This window comes from Malaclemys terrapin, chromosome 4 (assembly GCF_027887155.1).
Source record: "Malaclemys terrapin pileata isolate rMalTer1 chromosome 4, rMalTer1.hap1, whole genome shotgun sequence".
Classification (NCBI taxonomy): domain Eukaryota; kingdom Metazoa; phylum Chordata; order Testudines; family Emydidae; genus Malaclemys; species Malaclemys terrapin.
The window spans coordinates 134,200,191-134,215,018 of record NC_071508.1 but is presented as its reverse complement, the minus strand read 5'-3'; the positions used below and the strand labels follow the sequence as shown (position 1 = coordinate 134,215,018).

Below are 14,828 nucleotides of genomic sequence, written 5' to 3'. Positions count from 1 at the left end.
TTCTCTCCAGTTTGTCTGGAATTTTCTGAAACTGAACACAATATTCCAAGTTACAAATAACCAGGGTCCAGAATTGATAAAAGTGCACCAACTTCAGTACCTTCAGCTAGAATAGTGATTGTAGGGGGCTCATTAAAAAGCCAAGATGCTCTGTGATAGGGTTACCATATTTTGTGCCTCCAAATGGAGGACACTCCACGGGGCCCCGCCCCCGCCCCAGCCCCGCCCACGCCCACGCCCCAACTCCACCCCCTCCCCAAAGTCTCCACCCCCTCCCCTGCTTCCCGCGAACATTTGATTCGCGGGAAGCCTGAAGCAGGTAAGGGGAAGTGTGGGGGGAGGAGGCGCGGCCCAGGCTGGCCCCCCGGCGGCTCCAGCCTGGGTCAGCTCGGGCCCTGGGGTGCCGGCCCCGGCCGACCACCCCCGGCCCGCCCAGCACTGCCGGCCCCCGGCGGCCCGGCGCACCCCCCGGCTCCCGGCCCCGCGACCCCGGCCCCCCGGCCCCGCGACCCCCGGACCCCCGGCCCCGCGACCCTGGACCGGCTCCTGGCCCCGCGGGCCCGGCCCCGCGACCCCAGCTCCCGGACCGGCCCCCGGCCCCGCGACCCTGGACCAGCTCCCGGACCAGCCCGGCTCCCGGCCCCGCGGGCCCGGCCCCGCGACCCCAGCTCCCGGCCCGGACCCCGGCCCAGCACCGCGCCCCCGGCTCCCCGCCTGGCCCCGCACCCGGCCTGGCACCGCGACCCCGGCTCCTGGCCCGGCACTGCACCCCTGGTTCCCGGCCCGGCACTGCGCCCCTGGTTCCCGGCCCGGCACCGCTCGCCCGGCTCCTGGACCCCGGCCCGGCACCGCGCGCCCGGCCCGGCTCCCGGCCCGGCACCATGCCCGCGGCCCCGCGACCCCGGCCCCGCATCGGCCCGGGCCCCGCACCGCCGACCCCAGCCAAAGAGGCCCCAGCCGAGCACCACCGAGCCCTCCCTTCCTCCCGATTTTCCCGGACATGCCCGGCTTTTGGGGATTTTCCCCCGGACGGGGATTTGAGCCCCCAAAAGCCGGACATGTCCGGGAAAATCCGGACGTATGGTAACCCTACTGAGAGAAAGTAAACCAGCAGTATTTGATTATAACTGGAAAGACATCCAAAAGAGAACTGATGAAGCACCAGTTATGGTGACAACAGGGTGGCATGATACCCATCTGCAGGCTTATCTCTCGACTGTGGATTTTATGACATCTTCATGAAGAATTTATTAGGTAAACACGTTGCTCAATGGACCCAGAGACATTTCTTCCATGTTTTAAGGAGGAACAGATACCATGTAACAAAAGCGAGTTTTCCATCACACATATAGGATGGGTAGACAGAGGTATCAAACGATCTCTTATTTAGGATGAAAACAAGGGATAATGGGAACGGCGAACCGCGGCCACTGGGAGCTGCAAGCAGCCATACCTGCGGACGCTCAGATAAACAAAGCGTTTCGTGGCCCGCTAGTGGCTTACCCTGAACAAGCCACGAACCAAGTTTGGGAACCCTGATATAGTGGAATGTTTTTATTGTCATTTGTTTTCTAGGCCCTTCTGGAAGAAAGAAACCTAACCCAACACATGTTAGGAAGAAATAGTAGGTATTAGTGAATGGAGGGTTTCTTTAAGAAGAGAAATTACAGCCTCAGAGTGAAATCCTGGTCCCACTGAAGACAGTGGCAAAACTCCTATTGACTACAAAGGAGACAAGCATCCCCAGCCTAACCCAAAATCAGCTATGAACATTTTTCTCTCATTGAGCTGTCTATTTATTTCGGGGGAGGTTCATGCAACCAATGTATGCAGAGTTTTTGGATGATGAGTTGAATTAATATGGAAAATTCCTTCTACTTTAAAACTGAAATAATGTGGCACTAGATTTTATTGTCTCAATTTTTCATTAAAAAACTCAATCAACTATGTTTTATTGCTATTATAAAAAGGAAATATACTTTTAAAAAAGAAAATCTGTGTATATATGTCTTGCTAATATGGTTATGATAAAACTTGAAAGCCAGTAGGGGTGCATCTACACAGCAGCTAGGAGGTGTGCTTCCCAGCGCTAGTCGACTTACACATGCTAGCTCTGCTCAAGCTAGTGTGCTAAAAATAGCAGTGTGGCCACAGCAGCAAACGCAGCAGCTCAGGCTACCATCTAGGGTTGCTACCCATCCAGGTTTTACCCAGAAAGTCCAGTTTTTGGCTTCTGTGTCCAGGTTCCATTTAGGGTTGCTAGGTTCCCAGTTTTCAACTGGAAAGTCCAGTCAAAAAGGGGACCCGGCAACTCTAAATGGCACCCAAACTAAAAGTCCGTTTCCCTCAGGATGGAGGGAGGTGCGAGGTCATTAACTCACGACAGCCCCTGCTCAGTTACCTCCTACCTGCAGGCAGGCTCCTTGAGACTATCCAGCAAGCGACGGGAGGGGAGGGGAGAAGGAGAGAGGAGCGAATAACGGGGGTGGGGCCTGGGGCGGAAAAGGCGGAGCAGGAGCATTACTTTGGGGGTCTGGTTATCAGTAATTAGAAAGCTGGCAACCCTACTACCCACCCAAGTACAATCCTGCCCAACTCCTGGGTATATATACTCAGGCAGACAGCTCAAGCCACCACCCATGCCATTGCATTCACACTGCTAATGTTAGCATGCTTGCTCAAGCAGAGCTAGTGAGTGTATGTCTACCCAAGATGGGAATTACGCCATTCAGCTGCTATGTAGACATACCCTAAGACAGCTCCAGGAACACCTATGGTGTAGCTGTTCCACGAATTCACAGAGATTAAGGCCAGAAGGAACCATTATGATCATCTAGTCTAGCCAAAGAACTTCATCCAGAAGAACCAGTGACCCCAATGATCCTACTTAAAAAAAGGACACTTCACTATCTCTCAAAATTGCACTAGAAGTCACACCTGCATACCCTCAAAAAACAAAGTGCATTTAAAGGAGTCGTATTTTTACATACAGCGAATGTGAATACTGTACAATAAAAACACGTATGGGCAGATCCGCGGCTGGTGTAAATTATCATAGCTCCACTGGAGTCCATGGTCCCATGCCAATTTACATGAGCTGTGGCTCTGGCCCCAAAACTTTACTACCAAAGACACAAACATTGTCATCTTGAGAAATCTGAATGACTTCCTGAATTCCCAACTCCCAACATAGCCCCCCCCCAAGACACTGACTGTATAATAGTAATATTTGATTTATCCTTGTCGTTCTGTTCTCAGAGAAACTCATTATGCAGGAGTATGCTCAAAAATGTGCATTTTATTGCACAAGGCTGAGGCCATGATTCACGGGGAAAACTTGCATGGAAGCTATGGACTAGGACGTTGGAGCTCCAGCTCTGATCAGCAAAGAAGCACAGGTATAAATTAACCCGGGTATTTCATAAAAGCTCCTGCATGTAAAGATTAGGAAAGATTGGTGAAAGCCCATATTCTGAAGAGCCATTCATCACAGACAAAGGCAAGTCAAATAAATAAAAAAAGGGAATGACAAAGCCGCACAGCCAGCCCATTCAGCCACCTAACTACATGACAGCCCAAAGGCATCTCCAGAGCCATCAGAACAACTGTCTGTGGAACCTGCCAATGAGCCAGATGCTGCTGCTGGAATAATGCTTGTGTTAACATAAATTCAGAGATGCGAGATGCTTAACAGAGAGAGAGAGCAATCAATCTTCACTATTATCATGTGGCTGCCAAGCTTTACTACTATGCCACGGAGACATGAAAACAAACTTTGTCAGAAATATTTTGATTCTTTTGACAGCCAACTTTTTTTTTTCTCCCTTCTATTTAAAAACAAGCGGTGATCTGGGTGTAACTATAAATGACCTGATGCTTTTCCTGTGTTAACAACAGAACCAGGAAAGAATATCATTCGCTAAAGAGTTCATTGCCAAAAAGCCAATGAACTTATCATACAGTTTAGGAAATTCCTATCTTGCACACCAATTAGTGACCCAACAATGATTGATTTTATGATCCCATATTGACTTACAAAGAGAACTTCCTTTGGGGCTCAACTTTCCATTACCCAACATGTGGAAAACTGTACATGATGGATGCACTATGCAGACCAAAGGAAAATAAGTAATTTTTTAACCTTGATTCCACCACGTGGCTCATGTTTTTGTCTTCCCACAGGAGATGCACTTTGAACAGTTACTTCCTTTCCTTGTCTTCACCTCCTATCCCTGCCACACACAAAGTGGGCTCTTGATCAAAACAAAAACAACAGGAACTAGCAGCTACTAGTTACAACTGGATCAAAACATTTTTATGCACTAACACCTCAGCCAATTCACTGTCCTTGAAAACCCTGCTTTACTCCTCTTCTGCCCTCCCACACCAGAAACCATTAATGAAAGTGACTCCTCTTCACCCTGAAGCATCGCATATTAAAAGTCACTGCTTTTTAATCACAACCCAATCAGTGGCAGGCACTCACATCTCAGAGCTGCAGAAAGCAGCTGAGGGTGAGAAAATTTACTGATAGAAAAGATAGGCTGGATGTTTATCCATTATTTATTTTAGTTTATTTAACTAACAGAGACCCCACTATACAAAATCCAGGTCTGTGCTGTATGCTAACTGCTGTTGTAATGGCTTCGCTGAAAGCACCAAAACACCATTACTGGGTACTGGGCTTATAAAGAGTTAAATACAATTGAGCACATACAGACAGATTGATATGGGGTTTTCCACTGGCCTACAAAAACCTTAAAAATTAATGCAGTTACTGTAAGTGCAGGGAACAGAGGCAAACAGGCACTTCTACAACACATGGTGTATTTGGTAGAAAAGCGAGGCACCATGCCCTTGGCACAGTCATGAGACCCTGAGGTAGGGGCTCCCCCCTCCTTGCCATGTCACTATTCTGGGCAGTGGCCACAGAGCTACTTGGAGACCTCCCAGCCATGCCACCTGCCTTTAGAGGCAGAATCCATTAATCTGTCTCTCCAATGCCGTGTGTGGCAGTGGGGTCTCCAGGGAGTGGCCACAGAAGCTTATTTTGTGCCAGGGCTTGCCAGGGCTGAGCCCAGCACCTCTAGGGTTGGCAGTTCGTAGCCCCGGCACCTCTGGGCTTGGCAGTTCAGAGCCCCGGCACCTCTGGGCTAGCTGCATCAGTTATGAATGTAAAAAAATGGCATGAGTCCTGGCACCTAATTCCTTGAGCCCTGGTACCTCTTCCATTACAAATTAAGCATTGGAGACGGGGTCTCCAGGCAAAAAGTGAAAGCCTAAGAGACAACATGGAAGCTGCGAGCACTCTCATCCAGTGCAGTTTAGCTGCAGCTGGCTGACAGCTCCCAAATGGAGGTCTCATACTGTCAGCGGCTTCATTATCCCAAAGAGCTCCCCACCCCACCCACCAGTAATGTTTATGGGCTCTGTGACTGAGCCTCTCTCAAATCCCAGACCTCTCTCCAGACACACATTCCCCTCAGTCTCTCCTTTCTCCCATGCAAAAGTGGCCTCCACGTCCCTGCAAGGGGAGAGACAAGGGCCAGGATCAGAGGCCCAATGGAGGGGCATGAGCTTCTGCTTCCTCCAGTTCTCCAGGGCTCCACCAGCACTTTGGCTCTGCTCCCCACCACACAGACCTGTCTAAGCTGGGGCTTATACTAACCTGGCAGTAGTAGTAAATATTTATAATACGGTACTGTCCATAGGCCCAACTGGGAGTGGAGCTTCATTGTGCTGGGAACTATACAAACCTAGAAAAGAGACAACCCTTACCCCAAAGCATTTACAATCCAAAAACATTTTGATTTCACCCCAATATACCACACAGAGCTACGACAACTCTGAAGTCCACAGTGCTGTATGCATGATGACTCAAAAATACTTCACAGAGAGAAAGCTTATTCAGAGACTGAATGAAATAAGATTCAGTCTGAAAAACACTGAATATAATTAAACAACCAGTACAAGACACAACTGACAGAAACACTTACTAACCAAAACCGTTAAACATGTAACTTCCATGGTGCAATTAAAACTTTGCAAAGCACTACAATGTACACCTGGTTATTGCTCTGACATCTGCTTCAGTTTTATATGTGTTTATAAGTTGGACCAAAGAGAAAGATAACTGATTTTATGGACTGATCATGACAAAAATGACAACATGTTACAGTTTACTGTTCACCAAAAGTGGTATAAAAACTCAATTAAAGCATGTGTACTGTTCGAAATACTTAAAGTTACCGCATTTTATAATGAACCATATATAACCAAATGGCTTTCATCCTCCATTGAAGAAGAATAATTTTATTTTAAACTAAGGATCATGTCATCAAATGAGAGTGAATTCAGAGTCTGAACAATCACAGTTGTGCTGAGCATATTTTTAGGCATATGGCAATTTTATAATGGTCATTGGGGATGAAGAGCTAAAATTCTATTGCAGACTCTGAATTTAAGACTTTTCACATAAAGCTGCACCTCTCAGGAAACGAAGAATTTGTTAACTGTGTGACTGCCATGACCTCAGAATATATTAGCCCTTAATACGGAAGTCTTGTTCAGTGTAAAAGAAACCAATTATTTTGCAGTAGAGCCTCTTTTCTTTTGTTTTAGTTAAAGAAAGCAGAATACCATCTTATATAGACTAAGCATACACCCCCAACACTCTGCAGCTACAATATGTAATATAATGTTCCCAAATAATTGCCCTGATTACTATTGTGAGTCTAGCATTTAAAAAGTTCCTTCCTGTTTAAAATGTAGAAAGCCAAGTATATTTTCCCACCACTTGCCATTGTGTAAGACTCCTTTCAATTTCCAGCAAACTAGCTGAAGATGAATTAGCCTCCAAACTGATATTTTTAATTAAGCATTTTTCTTTCATTACAAATTTCCTTAACACATCTCTAATCTTGATGACAAACTTCAGCGTCAGTAGGTGCACCTACAGACATTGTGCTCTTGAAAATATTAAAGATAATAATCCGGATTTCCATCATAATGTAATACGATATGAACAAGATATACAAAAGGTGCTACACACAAATAGGGCCTATCTGAGGGGTTTTTGAAGGGTGGTTGTTGATGGACAGCTTCCCTCTCCTCCGTATGACTGGAAATAGTATAACTATTAACAGGTCGGAGGAGAAGAAGCTGACACCTTACACTAATGCATAACGATATCTTCCCTTTGCACTCATCCCCATGCAATCATGTGCTTGGCATACGGACACATGCTCATCCCTCATACGCCTGCTCTCCCTAGACATATCCCAGCATGAGCATTCCCCCACACTTCATACAACCTCTTTCCCCAGGCTCCCTCCCATCCATGTTACACCCAATTCCCCATGTTCACTCCATCCTGGACAACCTCACACCCACCACTCTTCCTGCCTCTTGTGGGACAACCTTCCCCAGGCAGACCCCCTTCCCACAACACAATGATGGAAAGAAATGGGTATCACCCCATCCTTGCAAGAGAAGATGAGAAGTGAGGCTTATCAGAGCCTGATCTTTCACACATACACACAGAAACACAGAAGGGAGACAACAGGGAGTGCAGTCTTCTACACCAGATCTTCTCTCAGAAGCCTCTCCCAGCCCAGCCCGCTCTTCAGTGACTGATTGATAATGCTGGGCACACACAGATGGAAAAATATCATTGGATCAAGAGAGTACACAGGTCTAACTACTATTCTACTGATGCATCACTAGCCCATCATGCACATGGAATCTCCCTCATACCTTGCACAAATGACACTTCTCCACCCTCCTCAGAACTGCTACTACTTCTCTCTGAAAAACATATTAGAGCATTCTTCGCTCCTCTAGCTGACAGAGCCTGATGGCAACCTAACGTTACAAAAAGAAAACCAAGGGCAACTCTTGCCACACGCTCTCTTCCCAGTCAAAATTGCTACAAACCAAATTCTTAAGTGAGTGATGTTTTCAGCACTGGGCAAACAGATCCAAAGTTTGCATGTAGCAAGAGCAATTTAATAATTTCTTTTATATTCTTTTTTAATTTACTGATTTAAGTGATCTATTTTGATGGATCGTCTCTTTACAAATCTTGCACCAAGGAAAGAAAATCACAGAGACTTCACTCCATCAGTCTCTCTCTCCCTCCTAAAGAAAAGGTACAATCCTTAGGGAGATTTTGAAGTGCCATGTAGGGATGCAAATAAAATAAAACAAGATAAATAATCAGCATTATATAGAGGGTTATATCTTCGAATACTTTTAACACATGATCCTCACAACATCTCTACAGTAGTTTATCATTCCCATTTTACCATCAAGGATACTGAGGCACAGAGAGATAAATGCCCCAGTGTTTAAGAGCACACATCCAAGTTGAGCACATAAAAAACCAATGAGCACATGTGTGTAGGGGCTACATGTGAGCTAAGGTATGCGCACATGCAATTCACTGACTTGCATGTATGCACTAAGGAGTGTGCACATGCAAAAGTAAGTGGATGCTTTTAAAAAGGTGAGCCTATTTTACTTGCCCAAGGTCCCCCAGTTAATCTGTGGCACAGCAGGTACTAATACACTGGAGTTGTAACTCTCACGCCCCACTCATTCCTGTTGACAATGCTGCCGATTGAGCTGGTCAAAACAATTCAAATTTCAAAAATGTTTGACAAAAAACAGGGACAAATTTGTTGCAAAAATTGTTGTGAAAAATTCATCCTATTTTTCCACCTGCCAGTTTCCCATCTATTGGCCAAGACCTAAAGCTATTATTCAGTCAAAAATCTCTGACTCCAGTAAGAGCTGAGTAAGAACTTCTGGTTTGACCCTTTCTGTCCTTTAAAAATCATTGGGTTCTTCCTCTCTTTAAAAGTTATTACGAAAGTCCATTCTTTCAGCAAGTGAAAGTGAGCAGGAGACAGTTCTATTTTCCCTTTCCCAGAGAATCTTGGGAGGGACTAAATGAGATTCTGTTTGAGGATAGGCCTGAATCTAGAGTGCCCCACAACACTTTCTAATGTGCTATCCCTTTCACGGGAGCTGGGGAGCTGGCTGACTCCTGCTAACCTTACAGGAGGCTAGACAATCCAAATAGCAATCGTAAACAGCAATGAGCTGCCCACTGAAGTCACTGTGAGTCTTTCCATTGACCAATGGGTTTTAGGTCAGGCCCCTACTCCTTTTCAGTTGACATTAACATTTGCAGCCAACTTCCTAAATCCCACACCCACAGAGACAGGTAACTTGCAATAAATTGTTTCATCTCCTTTAGCTTGTATTTTATTCCACATGCACTAAGGCCTGATTATCTACATGTGGCAGAGGCAACATTACGCTTCATAAGCTATTTTTCTGTTTCTGTAAAGATCATGCAAGTTTTTATTTGTAACTATGTTTACACATTACCTCACTAAGTAAACCTAAGTGGCATTATTGTTATCCTTTCTAAGGCTCCCGTAGAATAGGAACATATACGACAGGATTTCCTCTAGCTCTGCATATCTAGTTACTCTACAGTCATTAATGACAAAGCACTGGTCTGAACAAAGACTTACCATCAAATGAGTGCTCAAAAACAACCCATAACAAAAATATGTCTGTCTGGAATTCCATATCTCTATTCCCTGTCTTTAAACAAAAGTGCTGAGGAGACATAAATTTGCTTTCAAGAGTATTTTTACAGGAGCAAGTAAAACCGAAGAGCTATACATTTTCTTGTAGAATGTGTTTTTAGACTGTGACAGATTCACATTTAAATGAACCGAGTCTTTTACACAGCATTTTATGCTCTGATTCTCCTCTCATTTACACTGGTGTAAATCAGGAGTAACTCCACTGCAGTCAAATGGAATTTTATAGATTTAAAAAGTGACAGAAGAATCAAGCCCTATATGAGGAGCTCTTGACAGACCCAACCAATGTTATATGGTCTGCCAACAGAGGGTGATAGCTGCAACATTTTGGTATGGATAGTATTCACTTATTCCTGTGATTTTAAACCCACCTAACTTGTCTGTGATTGAGCACATTTGAAGTTCATCCAACCAAGTTTTTAAAAGGTAGGAAAAATATAAATAATACTGTCCCAAGATCTGTAAGTAGGGTGGATTTCGAGAACCTGGATTCCTCCAGTTCTCCATCGCCCATTAAATTTCAGACATGGGCATTGACTCTTCCCCCTCAAGGATCTGCCTCATAGTGGAGATGGAACATACGGTAACAAAGTCTCTCTTTTCCTGTCATACATCTGAGGACCATACTTTATACTCTGCCCAGCCCTGCAGTACTAACCAGATAGCCAGGAAAGTAGGATGCCCAGTTTCATTCTCCCTTTATATCTATGCCATTCTGTTGAATCACCCACTAGAGGACATTAAGCTTTAGGGGTATATTTTCAGTAGCATGAGCTACTCTTCATGAATAGCTCCCCTGAAAATTAACAGGAATTTAGGGCTAAATTATGACTTCCTGAGGCAAAAAACATCGAAGCACAAAACAGAGACAGAAAACTTCATGGGCTTGAGACTTCATTCTGTCAGGGAGTGGCATTGCTAATGCATGGAATGAATATCCCATCTCAAGAGCAACAGGGTAGTCACAAAGGGCCTTTGCCTTCACGCTACTTCCTGAGGTGCCAATCCCCCATGGCAATATGTCTCCCTCAGAAGTCATGCTTCCTTCGTTCGCCTGCCTGTTCACCTGGCAAATACTTTCTTCTCACCTTCAGGGGCTGAAAGTGCCAGGCAGGACACAAGATAATGCTGAACAGAAGCATAAAGTAGATGCAACGGCTTCTTCAAAGTTGGCAAGAGAAGAGAATGATGCTGCTTAAGGTCAGTCCTTTCCCTCCAAAATCACATAGGCAATTTCTGCATATCTTCTGCCGTTTCTGTACCCTATATGCATAAAAGCAAGGGGCTTGATCTGGCCCAAAGAGTGTAACTGACAGAGAATCACATTGAAAATGTATCCAATACTCCACCTGAAACACTGATGATCACCTTAATGTTAACAACTTCTGCTTGCCTGAGGTTATTCTCTAGCCCTGGCTGCAAATACAGCAACTCCTGACCTATTAGGCAACTCTCATGACCTTTTAAAGACTTGCATCATGCTTTGAATATGTTGATGCTGATTCTGATTACACCCTGATTTCACTCCTGTGTAATTCCATTGCCTTCAGATGAGCTACTGCACTCCTGGCTTACACCAGTCCGAGATCAGACTCGGCCTCTTTTTCTTGTTCTAGCATAGGCTTAAAGGATCTTGTTAACCATGATGAAAGAAGCTGACTTTCCAGTTAGCAGGTCTGCATTTTTTCTTTCTGCACAGTCATAGTCATTTTTCAGCTCACTTTACTTGGATGTGGATCAGCTACTTCTGTACCATTACACTTAATGAGATAATCATCTATTCCACACCTCTCGCTCTACTCAGAATCAAAGAAAGCAGGAGTGCAGCCTTTATAAGTAGAGGAGGGCTAATTTCCCACACTGGCAAATAGGAGTATCACTGCAGTAGTGAAGAAGAAAGTAAGTCAGACGAAACTTGGACCAACAAAAGAATTAAAATGGAAATTACAGATATTTGAAAGCCCCAACTCTGCAAACAACACTTTGATATTTTGATTTGTATTCATTTTTAAGAGCAAAATACTTATCTCAGCTCTACGTTAAGGATCTCTTCTACATATTCTGCATTTATTGCCAATGCAGAATCTCCACTGCTATCAAGCCTTTTTGTAGTAACATGTTGCTCACTGAAGACTTTTCAAGTCAGAAAAGCCATGTCTTCCACAGAGACATGTCACATGCTACAAAATGCTGCAAGCCAACCTAACTCTTGCAGTACAAATCAAGTCTATAATACCGATGGACTGTGTGTGTTTTGGGATAGTAGTGATTAAAACAGGAAAAGAAGGAGATGCTGAGAGGTATTCAGATACCAAAATGATAGGTGCTGCATAAGAATGTAGACAGTAGAATCTTTTTCAGTGAATAGTTTATTTACCAAAAAAATACATTTTTCAGTCGAATGAACTATTCGCAAATTCATGTCAAATTCGGCAAATAGTTTTGATGAATAAAGAAATGGAAAAAAATTCAAAAAAGTCAAACTGTTTCAACTTTTTCAAAATGAAACATTTTGACTTTGTTTCAAAACATTCTTTCCCACAATTAAGCTAGATTTGTTTAAAAAAAATATGCCAGGGTAAAAAAAAATCCCAAACCATAATTAAATGAAACAAAAACAGAAGAAAAATTGTTTGTGAAAAATAAACTTTCATCAAGAAAAAACAAACCAAAATCAGTTTTGGTTTCCCCCTAAACAATTTTTTTCAGATATTTTCGTTCAGCCACTGAACCAAAAAAAATCACTTATTCACTCAGTCTAGTTGACAAAGAGAATTTTTTATAACATTCACGGTTACAGATGCTATGGTTAACGGTTACAGATGCTATGGTTAAGAGAGACATTCCACTTTCATTAGGAACCCATATTCATTCACTCCAGCTTCTTTTAAAATGTCCCATAGGGGCTGAAACTTCACATGCCTAGTGTCAGTCCAAAGGTTAACTTTTTTCAGAAGGTTTGTACTTTACATTTCTTGGTTGTACACCTGTTGGATCAGCTGTTTCACGGCTATACATTTAATAGACCCTCCATTTTTTATTCTTTGCATATAACTAATCATACTTACCACGCTCCTCATCCAGTGAAAAAAATAATATGAAAATCATTCTGGATTAGCCAGAATGAGGCATATAGATGACACAAATACACATAAGGAGAGACCAATATAGAATATAGACACAGATTCAGTTCTATTGGTCTGATTTCCCCATCAGTTATGGTAACATTTTGGAGCTCAACCCAGCCCAGTAAAAGGTTGTGTCACCACCTGCCCTATAGGTGCCTTAAATGCTCTGCTGCCGGGGCTCACAGCCTCCGCAAACAAGTCTGCAGTTCCCTGAAGGTCTGTGTGCTATGCCACCCAGGATCAGCACTCTGACCCCAGCAGCCTGCCTACCACACAACAGCCCCTGGTCTTCCCCAGCCTTGGTTACTACTTGAAGAGTGACCCCAACATGATCCCAGTCCCAAATTTCCCCAAAGCTGTCTGCCCTGAAGTGTCCAGCCCTCTTCAAGAACACTTAGAGAATGTCGTTCATAAGGTTCATTGCTCCTTTAAAGAGACAAAAGCACAGCTTACTACTTTAACTGGAGTTAACCATCACTTCAATTCAAACACAGCCCTGGGTTGGTTTGGGTTAAAAATAAAACAAGTTTATTTAATCAAACAGAATTTAAAAGAGAAGTTTTAAATGAGCTCAAGTACAAGGGATAAAGACAAAAATGGTTACAAGCAAATAAAAGTACAAATGCACTTTCTAATGGGTAAGACTTAACTTACCAAGCTACAGTCTTTGTTCCAGGTGGATTTCTTATCAATCATTCTTCTTTATAGCCATGGCTGACTCTCTCTCAGTCAGGACTTTCCACAGATGTACAAGGTGTTGGTTTCCCTTTCTTCCTAGGTGAAAGATGCCAAAATGGCTTTCTATCTCTGCTTATATCTCCCAAAATTCATTGACCCCGTTTCTACAGGCAGGGTAACCTCTGCTGTTCTTCTGTTCCTGTGGACTTTCCATCCCCCTGCTGATTTCTATGTCAATGCAGCTCCCATTGTTTTGATTCCCCATTGCTTAATTTACAAAGAAGACAAGTAGACAGCTGCTTTCCCTCCTGTCTGGGATAAAACCTTTTTCTCTCCCTTTATTTGGTCACAGACTTTAAAGCATAATATTAGTGAGTATCTATAAGGCCTCACATAGTGTTAATACATACATTTCACAATGATACTAATCACCTGTGTGTCACCAGTTCGCGTATGATACCTTACATGACCCATTTTAGATACAGATTAAGACAATAGTGAGTTGGGGTACACTGGGCTGGTCAGGCCCACGGAAACTCACTGCTACATACCAGGGAGTTCCTTGTCAGATGGCATAGGGGTGCTCTTAGATCACACCACCCTCCTTACAAAACTGCGGGAGGGTTAGTCACTGACTGACCTGGAGGCAGCAGGTCAGAACCCTCTTTCCTGGGCAGGGCACCTGCCACCATATTTTTTTCCCCTTTATATGGAAAAACCTGTTTTGCCTCCTTTGTCTGTTCAGTCTCCAAAACATAATATCAGAGAGTATCCATAATTTCACCTACAGTCCTGTTACAAACATTTCACAGTGACCTTAATGACCAGAGTGTTATCAGATATCAAATGATATATTACATGTCACTGTTTAAATACATATCTTGAAACCAGTAAGTCAAGCCCCACAGGAACTGCTGACACAGAATAATGACCTACCAATGGGCTTCCGTGTCACAGTTACACTGGTGTAAATCAATAGTAACTCTACTGAAATCAATGGGCTTGGGTTAGGGTTAGGGTTTTCTCCTCATTTTACTTTGGTTTTATACTCCAATTTCAGTGGAATCACTCCTGATTTACTTTGTCATGAGATGAGACCCAGGCCCTATATCTGACAGTAGCTGGAAGTAAGAGCATACACCCTGCAAGATTCAGAACTATAGACCTGTGAAACTTAGAGGCTCTTATCCAGTCCCACTAGCAGCCCAGTAGGGGCATGTCAGAGAAGGGGTGGGTACATTGGGTTCTGGCTATTCTCTGCAAGCAGAAGGCCATAGGGAGCTATTGTAATCAGCGCATAAGCTAAGAACAGCCTGGGGCTGCTCCGATTTACAAAGACCCCCTGAATAGCCTGAGAATATGGGAAACACAAACCCCTTCCTTACCCCCGACGGAAGAG

At 44.0% G+C, this 14,828-nt stretch overlaps 1 protein-coding gene across 1 annotated transcript in view; it reads right to left on the bottom strand.

The window, feature by feature from the left end:
* Positions 1-14,828, bottom strand: part of KIF26A (kinesin family member 26A) — a 130,303-nt gene that overhangs the window by 97,117 nt on the left and 18,358 nt on the right. The gene's annotated exons all lie outside the window — the stretch shown is intronic.